The 12,799-nt window shown below is 38.3% G+C and overlaps 1 protein-coding gene across 3 annotated transcripts in view; it reads left to right on the plus strand.

Moving 5' to 3' along the window:
* The window catches only part of RNF24 (ring finger protein 24), a 141,629-nt gene that overhangs the window by 105,749 nt on the left and 23,081 nt on the right, over nucleotides 1-12,799 (plus strand). The gene's annotated exons all lie outside the window — the stretch shown is intronic.

Below are 12,799 nucleotides of genomic sequence, written 5' to 3' on the forward strand. Positions count from 1 at the left end.
GCATGGCCTCTAGGCACATGGGCTTCAGTAGTTACAGCACACAGGCTCAGTAGTTGTGGCATGCAGGCCCTAGTGCATGCGGGCTTCAGTAGTTGTGGCACATAGGCTCAGTAGTTGCGGCACGCGTGCTCTAGAGCGCAGGCTCAGTAGTTGTGGCGCACGGGCTCAGTTGCTCCGTAGGATGTGGGATCTTCCCAGACCAGGGATCGACCCGTGTCTCCCTGCATTGGCAGGCGGATTCTTAACCGCTGCACCACCCAGGAAGTCCCTACGGAAGTATTTTGTTGTTTGGGGTTTTTTTAAGATAGAGATTTAGGGATATTTATAAATATAATATTAAGGAGAATGAGCTAGTTGTAGAGGATTTGTGAGAAAGAATGAATCGTGGAAGTGAGGAGAGACATACCTAAAAGTTACAGCAATATTGGTTTTAAACAGGAGAATACCTTCTTAAGACAGAGATGAAGGTAACTGGGAAGAACAGTACATATGTAGGTATGTGGGGCTGGGAGCAAGAGAGCTGCATATCTGAAAACCTCTTTCTCTGAAAAGTAGTTGAAAATGATGGGGAAGGAGGTGGTAGGATAAAGCTTGAAGAGGGTGGCAAGGGTTTGAAATGACTACTGCAATGGAAGCTTAGGATACTCAGCATGAATAAGTAGAATCAAAGAGCAATGTGGGAGGTCTAACTGAGCATGTTATTAAGTACTTACTATGTGCCAGACCCTGTGCTGTGTACTGCAGTTAAACTAGGTAACTTTATTATCTTTATTTTACAGAAGTTAAATAATTTTCCTATAGTCACACAGATAAATGTTGGTTAGAACTGAGACTCAAACCTAGTTGTCTGACCCAAGCACTTGCTCTTAACCACTTAAAAAATAATAATAAATTATATTTATCAGGCTTCATTTCAAAATAACCATTTCAGAATTTCATAATCACACTCAAAGGACAGATTTGCGTATTGAGGATATTCTAAAACTTTTCTATTGAAGTATAGTTGATTTACAATATTAAAACTTTTTTTGAGCCTGAAAATTTTAAACAAAGACAGTACCTACTTTACTTTTCTTTCAATAATGGATAACAAGCTACTTAAGAAAAAGGAAATATTCCCCATTCTTACCTCCTTTCATCAAATAAGTCACAATCTATATTACTAGTATGTTTCCTGGAAGGAATAGCAAAAAGATATTTCTCTTAAATGCATGGCAAATGCAAAATAAAATAGTGCAATTTAAAATATTAGGTAATTAGTTGAACTTAGAGTAATGGAGTAATCAGAGGGATGAAATTAATTTAAGTAGGACTTTCTAGAAGGGATGAATTTTTGAGCCATGGATTGAAAAAAAGGTAAACACAAATTGACCCCTGCTGTGGCTGGAAGTAATGATGCTTTGGGAAAATATGCAGATCCAAGTAAAAGTCAAATAAGCAAAGTAAATTTACAAATCCAGCCTCATTTTAATGAACTGTAATGGAGTTCATTTTATTCCTTTACATGAAAATGTAGGTACACTTCTCTCAGCAAAACAGGAAGACCAAAAAAAGAAAAAAAACAGTAAGGATGATTTGAATTACATGTTTAATAAATTTGACCTAATTAAGAGAAATTTATAGTTTTAAAAATCATATATTAGACAAGAAAGACTGAAAACCAGTGATATAAATTTTCCTTTCATGGAACTAAAAAAAAAAAAACCAATTAAACTGAAAAGAAAGTAGAAGAAAATCTTCCTAAAAAAACTAAGCACAGAAATCAATGAACTAGAAAACAAATGTGTAATAAAATTATTAAAATCAAAAAAGCTGATTCTTTGAAAAGATTAACAAAATTGATGAATCTCTAGAAAGAGATCCAGAAGAAGAGAAAACATAAATTTACTAATATCAGGAATTAAAAAGGGGACATTACTACAAATCCTAAAAGCATTAAAAAGATAGCAAAGGATATTATAAACAACTTTATGCCAGTAAATTTGAAATTTTAGTCGAATTAGACACTTTCCTAGAAAAAACACAGTGCACTAAAACTGACATAAAGGGACTTCCCTGGTGGCGCAGTAGTTAAGAATCCTCCTGCCAATGCAGGAGACACGGGTTCGAGCCCTGGTCCGGGAAGATCCCACATGCCACGGATCAACTAAGCCCATGCGCCACAACTACTGAGCCTGTGCTGTAGAGCCTGTGAGCCCCAACTACTGAGCCTGCGTGCCACAACTACTGAAGCCTGCACACCTAGAGCCCATGCTCCACAACAAGAGAAGCCACCACAATGAGAAGCCCATGCACCACAACGAAGAGTAACCCCTGCTCACAACAACTAGAGAAAGCCCATGCACAGCAATGAAGACCCAATGCAGCCAAAATATAAATAAATAAAATAATAAAATTTTTTAAAAAATGACATAAGAAATAGCATTTATGAATAACCCACAACTAACATCATACTCAATGGTGAAAAACTGAAAACTTTCCCCCTAAGATCAGGAACAAGACAAAGATGCCCATTTTCTGGGCAGAAGACCTAAATAGACATTTCTCCAAAGAAAACATACAGACGGCCAAGAGGCACATGAAAAGATGCTCAACATCACTAATTATTAGAGAAATGCAAATCAAGGCTACAATGAGATATCACCTCACACCAGTCAGAATGGCCATCAAAAAGTCTATAAACAGGGCTTCCCTGGTGGCGAAGTGGTTGAGAGTCCGCCTGCCGATGCAGGGGACACGGGTTCGTGCCCCGGTCCGGGAGGATCCCACATGCTGTGGAGCGGCTGGGCCCGTGAGCCATGGCCGCTGAGCCTGCGCGTCCAGAGCCTGTGCTCCGCAACGGGAGAGGCCACAACAGTGAGAGGCCTGCATACCGCAAAAAAAAAAAAAAAAAAAGTCTATAAACAATAAATGCTGGAGAGGGTGTGGAGAAAAGGCAACCCTCCTATACTGTTGGTGGGAATGTAAATTCGTACGGCCATTGTGCAGAATAGTATGGAGGTTCCTTAAGAAACTAAAAATAGAGCCACCATAAGATCCAGCAATCCCACTCCTGGGCATATATCCAAAGAAAAACATGGTTCAAAAGGATACGTGCACCCCAATATTCACTGCAGCACTGTTTACAATAGTCAAGACATGGAAGCAACCTAAATGTCCATCAAGAGATGAATGAATAAGATGTGGTACATATATACAATGGAATATTACTCAGCCATTAAAAAGAATAAAATAATGCCATTTGCAGCAACATAGATGAACCTGGAGATTATCATACTAAGTGAAGTAAGTCAGACAGAGAAAGACAAATATCATATGATATCACTTGTATGAAGAATCTAATAAAAAGATGCAAATGAACAAAAGAGAAACATATTCACAGACTTAGAGCAGCAGTCCCCAATCGTTTGGCACCAGGGACTAGTTCTGAGGAAGACAATTTTTCCCCGGGCGAGTAATGGGGAGTGGCAGATGAAGCTTTACTCACTCGCCTGCCACTCACCTGCTGTGCAGCCCGGTTCGTAACAGGCGGGGGGTTGGGGACTCCTGACTTAGAGAACAAATTTATGGTTAGCAGGGAGGAAGGATGGCGGGGAGGGATAGAATGGGAGTATGGGATTGACACGTATACACTGGTATGTTTAAAATAGTAGCCAACAAGGACCTACTGTATAGCACAGGGAACTCTGCTTAATACTCTTTAATAACAAAAATGTTAGTAATGTGGCAAATAGTCAGTAGAAAATAAGCAGGATAACAGTTGGAAAGAGGAAGGGGTAGAAAATGTAACAAAAATTTGGGACATAGTAAAAAGGCCTAAACCACATTTAAATGAGTCCAAAAAAGAAATGTTGAGAGAAAATAGGGAAGAAGCAGTCGATGAAAATTTCCCTCACAAGTTAAGGATTCAAGAAGTACAGCAAATCACAAAAAATGGGGTTTGTTTGGGCGGGGGGGTCGTTTTTTGTAAAATGGCTGACAACCATGACTAAGATAAAATATTACACACACACACACACACACACACACACACACAGAAGTGAATTTCTTTAAATATCTAAAGTATTTGAAAACTTATGTCCACACAAAAACCAACACACAGATGTTTTAGAAAGAAGCTTTACTCATAAATGCCAAAACTTGGTATCAACCGAGATATCCTTCAGTGAGTAAATGAATAAATGAATTGTGGTCCATCCAGATAACAGAATATTATTCAGCACTGAAAGTAAATGCGCTATCAAGCCATGAAAGGACATGGAGGAGTCTTAAATGCATATTTCTAAGTGAAAGAAGCCACTTTGAAAAGGCTACATACTATGTGACTCTCACAATGTGACATTCTGGAAAAGGCAAAACTATGGAGAAAGTTAAAAAGTCAGCGGTTGCCAGGATCTACGGGAGAGGGAGGGATGAACAGGTAGAAGACAAAGAATGTGTAGGGCGATGAAACTATTCTGTATGTTACTATAATGGTGGATACACGTCATTGTATACTAAAAAAAAAAATCTGATTTCTCAACAGAAACAGTGAAAAAAATAAAAGCATTGATATTGATTTTAAAAAGATGCCCACTTTCACCATTACCATGCAACATTGTACTAGAAGTTTTAGCCAGAGCATTTACACAATAAAAAGAAATAGAGGGCATCCAATTGGAAAGAAAGAAGTAAAACTATCTCTTTTTGAAGATGACATGATTCTATATATAGACAATCCCATAGAATACACACACACAAAAAAATCTAGAACTACTAAACAAGTTAAGCAAACTTTGAGAATACAGAATCAGCACAAAAAAATCAGATGTATTTCTGTACACCAACAAGGAACAATCTGAAAAGGAAATAAATGAAACATTTACAATAGCATCCAAAAGAATGAAATTCCTAGGAGTAAATTTAACCAAGGAGGTGAAAGACTTGTTCACTGAAAACTACAAAATATTGCTGAAATAAAGAAGACCTAAATAAATGGAAAGATTTCATGGATTGGAAGCCTTAATATGTTAAGATGGCAGTATTCCTCAAAGCAGTCTACAGATTCAATGCAAAGCCTATCAAAATTCTAATAACCTTTGATACAGAAATGGAAAAACTGATCCTCAATTCATTTAGAACTGCAGGGAGCCTCAAATAGCCAAAACAACACTGAAAAAGAAAAAAAGGCAGGAAGACTTGTACTTCCCAATTTCAAAACTTCCTTTAAGCTACAGTTATCAAAATATGTGGTACTGATAAGAATGGACATATAAATCAATAAAATAGAATTGAGAGTCCAGAAATAAACCCAAACATCTATGGTGAATTGATTTTTTTTTGGCTTTTGTGGCTCTCCATATAGTTTTTTTTTAAATTTTATTGAAGTATAGTTGATTTACAGTGTTGTGTTAATTTCTGCTGTACAGCAAAGTGACTCAGTTATACATGTATATATTTTTTTCCATTATGGTTTATCACAGGATATTGAATATAGTTCTCTGTGCTATACAGTAGGACCTTGTTGTTTATTTATTCCACTGTGTATATATACCACATCTTCTTCACCCATTCATCTTTCGATGGACATTCAGGTTGTTTCCATGTCTTGGCTATTGTAAATAGTTCTGCTATGAACATAGGGATGCATGTATCTTTTCGAATTATCGTTTAGTCTGGGTGTATGCCCAAAAGTGGGATTGCTGGATCATATGGTAGCTCTATTTTTAGTTTTTTGAGGAATCTCCATACTGTTCTGCATAGTGGCTGCACCAATTTACATTGCCACCAACAGTGTAGGAGGGTTCCCTTTTCTCCACACCCTCTCCATCATTTATTGTTTGCAGACTTTATGAAGATGGCCATTCTGACCAGTGTAAGGTGGTACCTCATCATAGTTTTGATTTGCATTTCTCTAATAATTTGCGATGATGAGCATCTTTTCATGTGCCTATTGGCCATCTGTATGTCTTCTTTGGAGAAATGTCTGTTTAGGTCTTCTGCCCATTTTTCAGTTGGGTTGTTAGGTTTTTTGTTATTGAGTTGTATGAGCTGTTTGTAAATTTTGGAAATTAAGCCCTTTTCGGTCGCATCATTTGCAAATATTTTCTCCCAGTCCGTAGGTTGTCTTTTCATTTTGTTCATGGTTTCCTTTGCTGTGCAAAAGCTTATAAGCTTGATTAGGTCCCATTTGTTTATTTTTGCTTTTATTTCTATTGCCTTGGGAGACTCACCTAAGAAAACATTGATATGATTTATGTCAGACAATGTTTTGCCTGTGTCCTCTTCTAGGAGTTTTATGGTATCTTGTCTTATATTTAGTCTTTAAGCCATTTTGAGTTTATTTTTGAGTATGGTGTGAGGGTGTGTTCTAAACCTCATTGATTTACATGCGGCTGTCCAACTTTCCCAACACCACTTGCTGAAGATACTTTTCCCCATTGTATAGTCTTGCCTCCTTTGAGGAACACTAATTGTCCATAGGTGTATGGGTTTATTTCTGGGCTTTCTATTCTGTTCCATTGATTTGTATGTCTGTTGTCATGAGAGTAACAGGCTGTTTTGATCACTGTAGCTTTGTAGTATTATCTGAAGTCTGGGAGGGTTATGCCTCCAGTTTTATTCTTGTTACTCAGGGTTGCTTTGCAATTCTGGCTTTTATGGTTCCATATAAATTTTAGGATTATCTGTTCCATTTCTGTAAAAAAAATGTCATGGGTAATTTGATAGGGATCACATTAAATCTGTAGATTACTTTGGGTAGTATGGTATGGCCAGTTGTTTTTCACAAGGGTGCCAGGCCCATTCAGTGGCAAAAGAATAGTCTCTTCAACAAATGGTGGACCAACTGAATAATACACGTGAAAGAATAAAATTGAACCCCTGCCTCATTTCCTATATAAAAATTAACTCAAAAAATAGATCAGCAGGACTTCCCTGGTGGCACAGTGGTTAAGAATCTGCCTGCCAATGCAGGGGACACGGGTTTGAGCCCTGGTCCAGGAAGACCCCACATGCCTCAGAGCAACTAAGTCCACGTGCCACAACTACTGACCCTGCACTCTAGAGCCCACGCGCCACAACTACTGAGCCTGGGTGCCACAGCTACTGAAGCCCGCATGCCTAGAGTCTGTGCCCCACAACAAGAGAAGCCACCACAATGAGAAACCCGTGCACTGCAATGAAGAGTAGCCCCCACTCGCCACAACTAGAGAAAAGCCCACATACAGCAATGAAGACCCAACACAGCCAAAAATAAATTTTTTTAAAAAATTTTTTAAAAATAGATCAGCGACCTAAACATGAGCTAAAACTATAAAACTCTTGGGAGAAAACAAGTAAATCTTCATGACCTCAGATTGACAATAGAGTCTTAGATTTGACAGCAAAAGCACAAACAACAAAAGAAAAAATAGATAAATTGGACTTATAAAAATTAATAACATTTGTGCATCAAAGAGCATTATCAAGAAAGTGAAAAAAACAGCCTACAGAATGGGAGAGAAATACTTACAAATCATATATCTGATAAGGGTTTAATATCCAGGATATATATTTTTAAAAACTCTTACAACTCAACAGCAAAAAGACAACTGAATTTGGGACTTCCCTAGTGGTCCAGTGGTTAAGATTCCACCTTCCAATGCAGGGGACGTGGGTTCGATCCCTGGTCAGGGAACTAAGATCCCACATGCCATAGGGCAACTAAGCCCACGCACTGCTACTACTGAGCATGTGGGCTACAACTAGAGAGCCCACGTGCCACAACTACAGAGCCCACATGCTCTGGACCCTGCACACCACAACTACAGAGCCCACACACTCTGGAACCCAAGCTCCACAACAGCTGAGCCCACGCACCACAACTAGAGAGAAGCCTGCACGCCGCAGCAGAGGATCCTGCATGCTGCAACTAAGACCCAACGCAGCCAAAAATAAATTAAATAAACAAATATTGGGACTTCCCTGGTGGTGCAGTGGTTAAGAATCTGCCTGCCAATGCAGGGGACACGGGTTTGAGCCCTGGTCCAGGAAGATCCCACATGCCGCGGAGCAACTAAGCCTGTGCGCCACAACTACTGAGCCTGCACTGTAGAGCCCACAACTACTGAGCCCTCATACCACAACTACTGAAGCCCGCATGCCTAGAGCCTATGCTCCGCAACAAAAGAAGCCACCGCAATGAGAAGCCCGTGCACCACAATGAAGAGTAGCCCCCACTCGCTGCAACTAGAGAAAGCCCACGCACAGCAACGAAGACCCAATGCAGCCATAAATAAATAAATAAATATTAAAATAAAAGAAAAGACAACTGAATTTAAAAATAGGTAAAGGGCTTAAGTAGCCATTTCTCCAAGGAAGATATACAGATGGCCAACAAGCATGTGAAAAGATGTTCAACAGCATTGGTCATTAAGGAAATGCACATTAAAACCACAATAAATGTCACAACTAGTAGGATGCTGTAGTCAAAAATATGGAAAATTATGTGTTGACAAGGATGTGGAGAAATAGAAACCCTCATACATTGCTGGTGGGAATGTAAAATGGTGCAGGAACTGTGGAAAACAGTTCATCAGTTCCTTGAAAGTTAAACATAGAATTACCATATGACCCAGAAATTTCACTCCTAGGTATATACCCAAGACAAATGAAGAGATATGTCCACAAGGAAATTTGTACAGAATGTTTATATCATTATTCGTAATAGCCAGAAGGTATAAACAACCCAAATGCTCATTAATAGACAAATGGATAATCAAATTGTGGCATATACATATAGTGAAATATTATTCAGCCATAAAAAGGAGTGAAGTACTGATACATGCTACAAATAGGCAGAGCCTCGAAAACATTACGCTAAATGAAAAGCCAGACACAAAATGGTCACATATTGTATGATTTATTTTATGTAATGTATCCATAATAGGCAAATCCATAGAGACAGAAAGCAGATTAGAGATTACCAGGGAACGGGGGAGTGGGGACCAACTACTTAATGAGTACCAGATTTTTTTTGATGAAAAAGTTTTGAAACTAGAGTGAACTAGTGGTTGCACAACATTGTGACTGCACTAAGTACCACTGGATTATACAGTTTAAGATGGTTAATTGTATGTTATGTGAATACAAGTAAAAGAATAATAACATTTTTAACTGAGTCAAGAAGAAATATAAAATATTAATAATTATATATGTAATAATAAAAGCATTTCCACAAAGAAACTGCAAGTCAGGTAACTTCACCAGTGAATTTCTCCAAACATTTAAGGAAAAAATACCACTCTTTTTTTTTTTTTTTTTTGCGGTACGCGGGCTTCTCACTGTTGTGGCCTCTCCCGTTGCAGAGCACAGGCTCCGGACACTCAGGCTCAGCGGCCATGGCTCACGGGCCCAGCCGCTCCACGGCATGTGGGATCTTCCCAGACCGGGGCACGAACCCGCGTCCCCTGCATCGGCAGGCGGACTCTCAACCACTGCGCCACCAGGGAAGCCCAAAAAAATACCACTCTTATATGACTTTTCCAGAGAATAGAAGAGATACTTCGATGAGGCCAGATAATTTTGATTCCAAAGCCTGACGAGGACATTACAAGAATGGAAATTATAGACTAATCTTTCTCATGAACAAAATATTAGTAAATAAAATTCAAGGATGTACAAAAAGGTGGTACACCACAACCAAGTGGAGTTTTGTTCCAGAAATGAAGATTGTTTTAACATTTGAAAATCAGTCAATACAGTATTCCACATTAACAGTAAAAAGGGAAAAAAAGCACTTGACAAAAATTAATACCTATTCATGATTTTTTTAAGTCTAAAACTAGGATACAAGGGAACTTTATTTGAATCAAGGGTTATCTACAAAAAATCTAGAGAAAACATCGTATTTAGTAGTAACATATTAATAAGGACATTCACTGCCATCACTTGCATTTAATATTGGTACTGGAGGTCCTGGCCAGTGCAGGAAAAAAAAAGAAGTGAAATAAAGAATAAAGAGTGAGGGCTTCCCTGGTGGCGCACTGGTTGAGAGTCCGCCTGCCGATGCAGGGGACACGGGTTCGTGCCCCGGGCCGGGGAGATCCCACATGCCGCGAAGCAGCTGGGCCCGTGAGCCATGGCCGCTGAGCCTGCGCGTCCGGAGCCTGTGCTCCGCAACGGGAGGCCACAGCAGTGAGAGGCCCGCGTACCGCAAAAAAATAAAAATTAAAAAAAAAAAGAATAAAGAGTGAAATATGTGAAGATTAAATAGGTAGAGTTTTAACTGTTATTATTTGCAGACAAAATAATTGTGTATTTTAAAAATCCAAAAGATTCTGCAGATAAGATGTTTAGAATTAATAAGTGAACTTAGCAAGTTACTAGATACAGGATCAATATTCAAAAATTGAATTTTTTTCTATGTAGTAGCAACAAAGAATTAGAACATAAAAAAATTTTAAATACCATTTATAGTAGATCAAAAATTACCAAATACCTAGGAATAAATTTAATGAAGGATATATAAGTGTTCTACGTAGAAATGTGTACAGAGAAAGAAGATCTAATAAATAGAGTATGCTATATTCACAGGTTGGAAACGCAATCTTGCGAAGATGTCAGTTCTTCCCCCAATTGATCTATAAATTAAACACAGTGTCCGTCAAAATCCCAGCAGATTTTTTTTGTGGAAATTGATAAGCTCATGAAATCTATATGGAAATGCAAAGGACCACGAATAGCCAAAGTAGTTAAGAACAAAGCTTGAGGACCCAAGACTTTTTCCAAACTCCAGTACTTAAAACAGAGTGCTATTCACCTAGCACCCAGATCTTGGTTTCTAAATATTATTCTCCAATAAAAGGAACCAAGGCTCTTTGAAAGAAGTGGTTAATTCCACAACTGGAGCATGGAAAATACAAGATGAGCTTGTAACATCTTTTGGTGCCAGTGAGCTAGGAAATGCATGGGAAAGGATGAGGGCATGTTGAAAGGATATAAGAATCAACCTGAAGGAGGGCCTAAAAGCCTAAATCAATTTGAGCAACAAAATAAATAATGATCATATTAAATTGTAACCCATAGACTACCACAAATGAGTCCATGCTGATATAAATAAATGAAGGAGAAGGGGCATCTCTTCCTTACAGAAGAATCCCAGTTAATGTACAAGGAATTAGGGAACTACAAAACCACCACCAGGCAAACACTGCAGAATTGTTGCAAGCAAGATGGATGCTAAAATCAGTGGGCAAAAGCTTGAGAAAAATATAGGATATTTTCATAGTTTCAATGTGTCTCCCCCAAGATATTGATCAGTTGCAAAGGGGAAAATAGTAACTTTACAGTGGAGAGACCCAGTAGACATTGCCATAACCAAGTGATCATGGTTGATATGTCAAAATCCTGAAAAACAAGGAAAAACTAAGGAACTGTCACAGATTTGAAGAAACTAAGGAGACACAACTAGATGCAGGCTGGGGTCCTGGATTGGATCACAAGATAGGAAAAGAACATTAGTGAAAAAACTGGTGAAATTCAAACAAAGTCTGTTTGGTGAATACTATACGAGTATTAATATCAAAACATTAGTGTTAATTTCCTGCTTTTGATCATTGTTCTATGGTTATGTAAGATGTGAATGTTGGAAAACTGGGGAGAGAAGTATATATGAACTCTGATATTTTTTGCAACTTTCCTATAAGACCATTTCAAAATAAAAGGTGTTTTTTTTTTTTTAAACTGGCATGGTATTGACACAAGATGCATTGGTTTCCCAGGGTTGCTGTAACAAAGTACCACAAGCTGGATGGCTTAAAACAACAGAAATTTATCAAACTCTCACAGTTCTGGAAGCTAGAAGTTCGAAATTAAGGTGTTGGCAGGGCCATGCTGCCTCTGAAGGCTATCTAGGGGAGGATCCTTCCTTGCCTCTTCTTAGTTCCTGGTGGTTGTCAGCAATCCTTGATATTTTTTGGCTTGTAGCTGCATCACTTCAGTCTCTGCCTCTGTCTTCACCTGGCCTTCTTCCCTGTGTCTCTGTATATCCTCTCCTCTTCTTCTAAGGACAACAGTCATATTGGATTTATGGTCTACCCTAATCCTAATGTGACCTCATTTTAACTACTAAATAGTCTGCGAAGATGCTATTTCCAAACAAGGTTACATTCTGAGGTAGCAGTTTGACATTAATTTTGAGGGGACACGATTCAACCCAGTACACAAGGATGGGCAGATAAACCAGTGGGATAAAACAGAAACTCTAGAAACAGAACCACACATTGGTCTCACTTACAGCAGATGTGCCATTGCAACACAGTGGGGAAAGAAGTGTCTCTTCAATAAAGGAGTCAAATGAAAATCTGCATGTGGATAAAAAGAACTTTGACCTCTACCTCACATCATACATAAAGACTAATTTCAGATGGATCATAGACCTCAATGTGATAGGTAAAATAACAAATTATTTTCACGATACACACAAGAAATTATCTTCATTATCTGGGGGTTGGCAAAGATTTCTTTAACTGGACACAAATTAAATTAAAAAGCTTTAAATTAAAAGCTTTTGTTCATCAAAAGATAACATTAAGAGAATTAAAAGGCAAGCCATAGAGTATTGCAGTACCCAACAGAGGACTTGCATCTAAAATATTTAAACAGCTCCTACAAATCAATAAGAAAAATATAGTCAACTCATTTTCTTAAATGGACAAAAGACTTGAACAGGCATTTCGTAAAAGAAAATATCCAAACAGGCAATAAGCATATGAAAGGGTCTTAAACATCATTTGGGAAATGCAAAATTAAAACCAAAATGAGATACCACTGAACACCC

This window comes from Pseudorca crassidens, chromosome 15 (genome assembly GCF_039906515.1).
Source record: "Pseudorca crassidens isolate mPseCra1 chromosome 15, mPseCra1.hap1, whole genome shotgun sequence".
Classification (NCBI taxonomy): Eukaryota; Metazoa; Chordata; class Mammalia; order Artiodactyla; family Delphinidae; genus Pseudorca; species Pseudorca crassidens.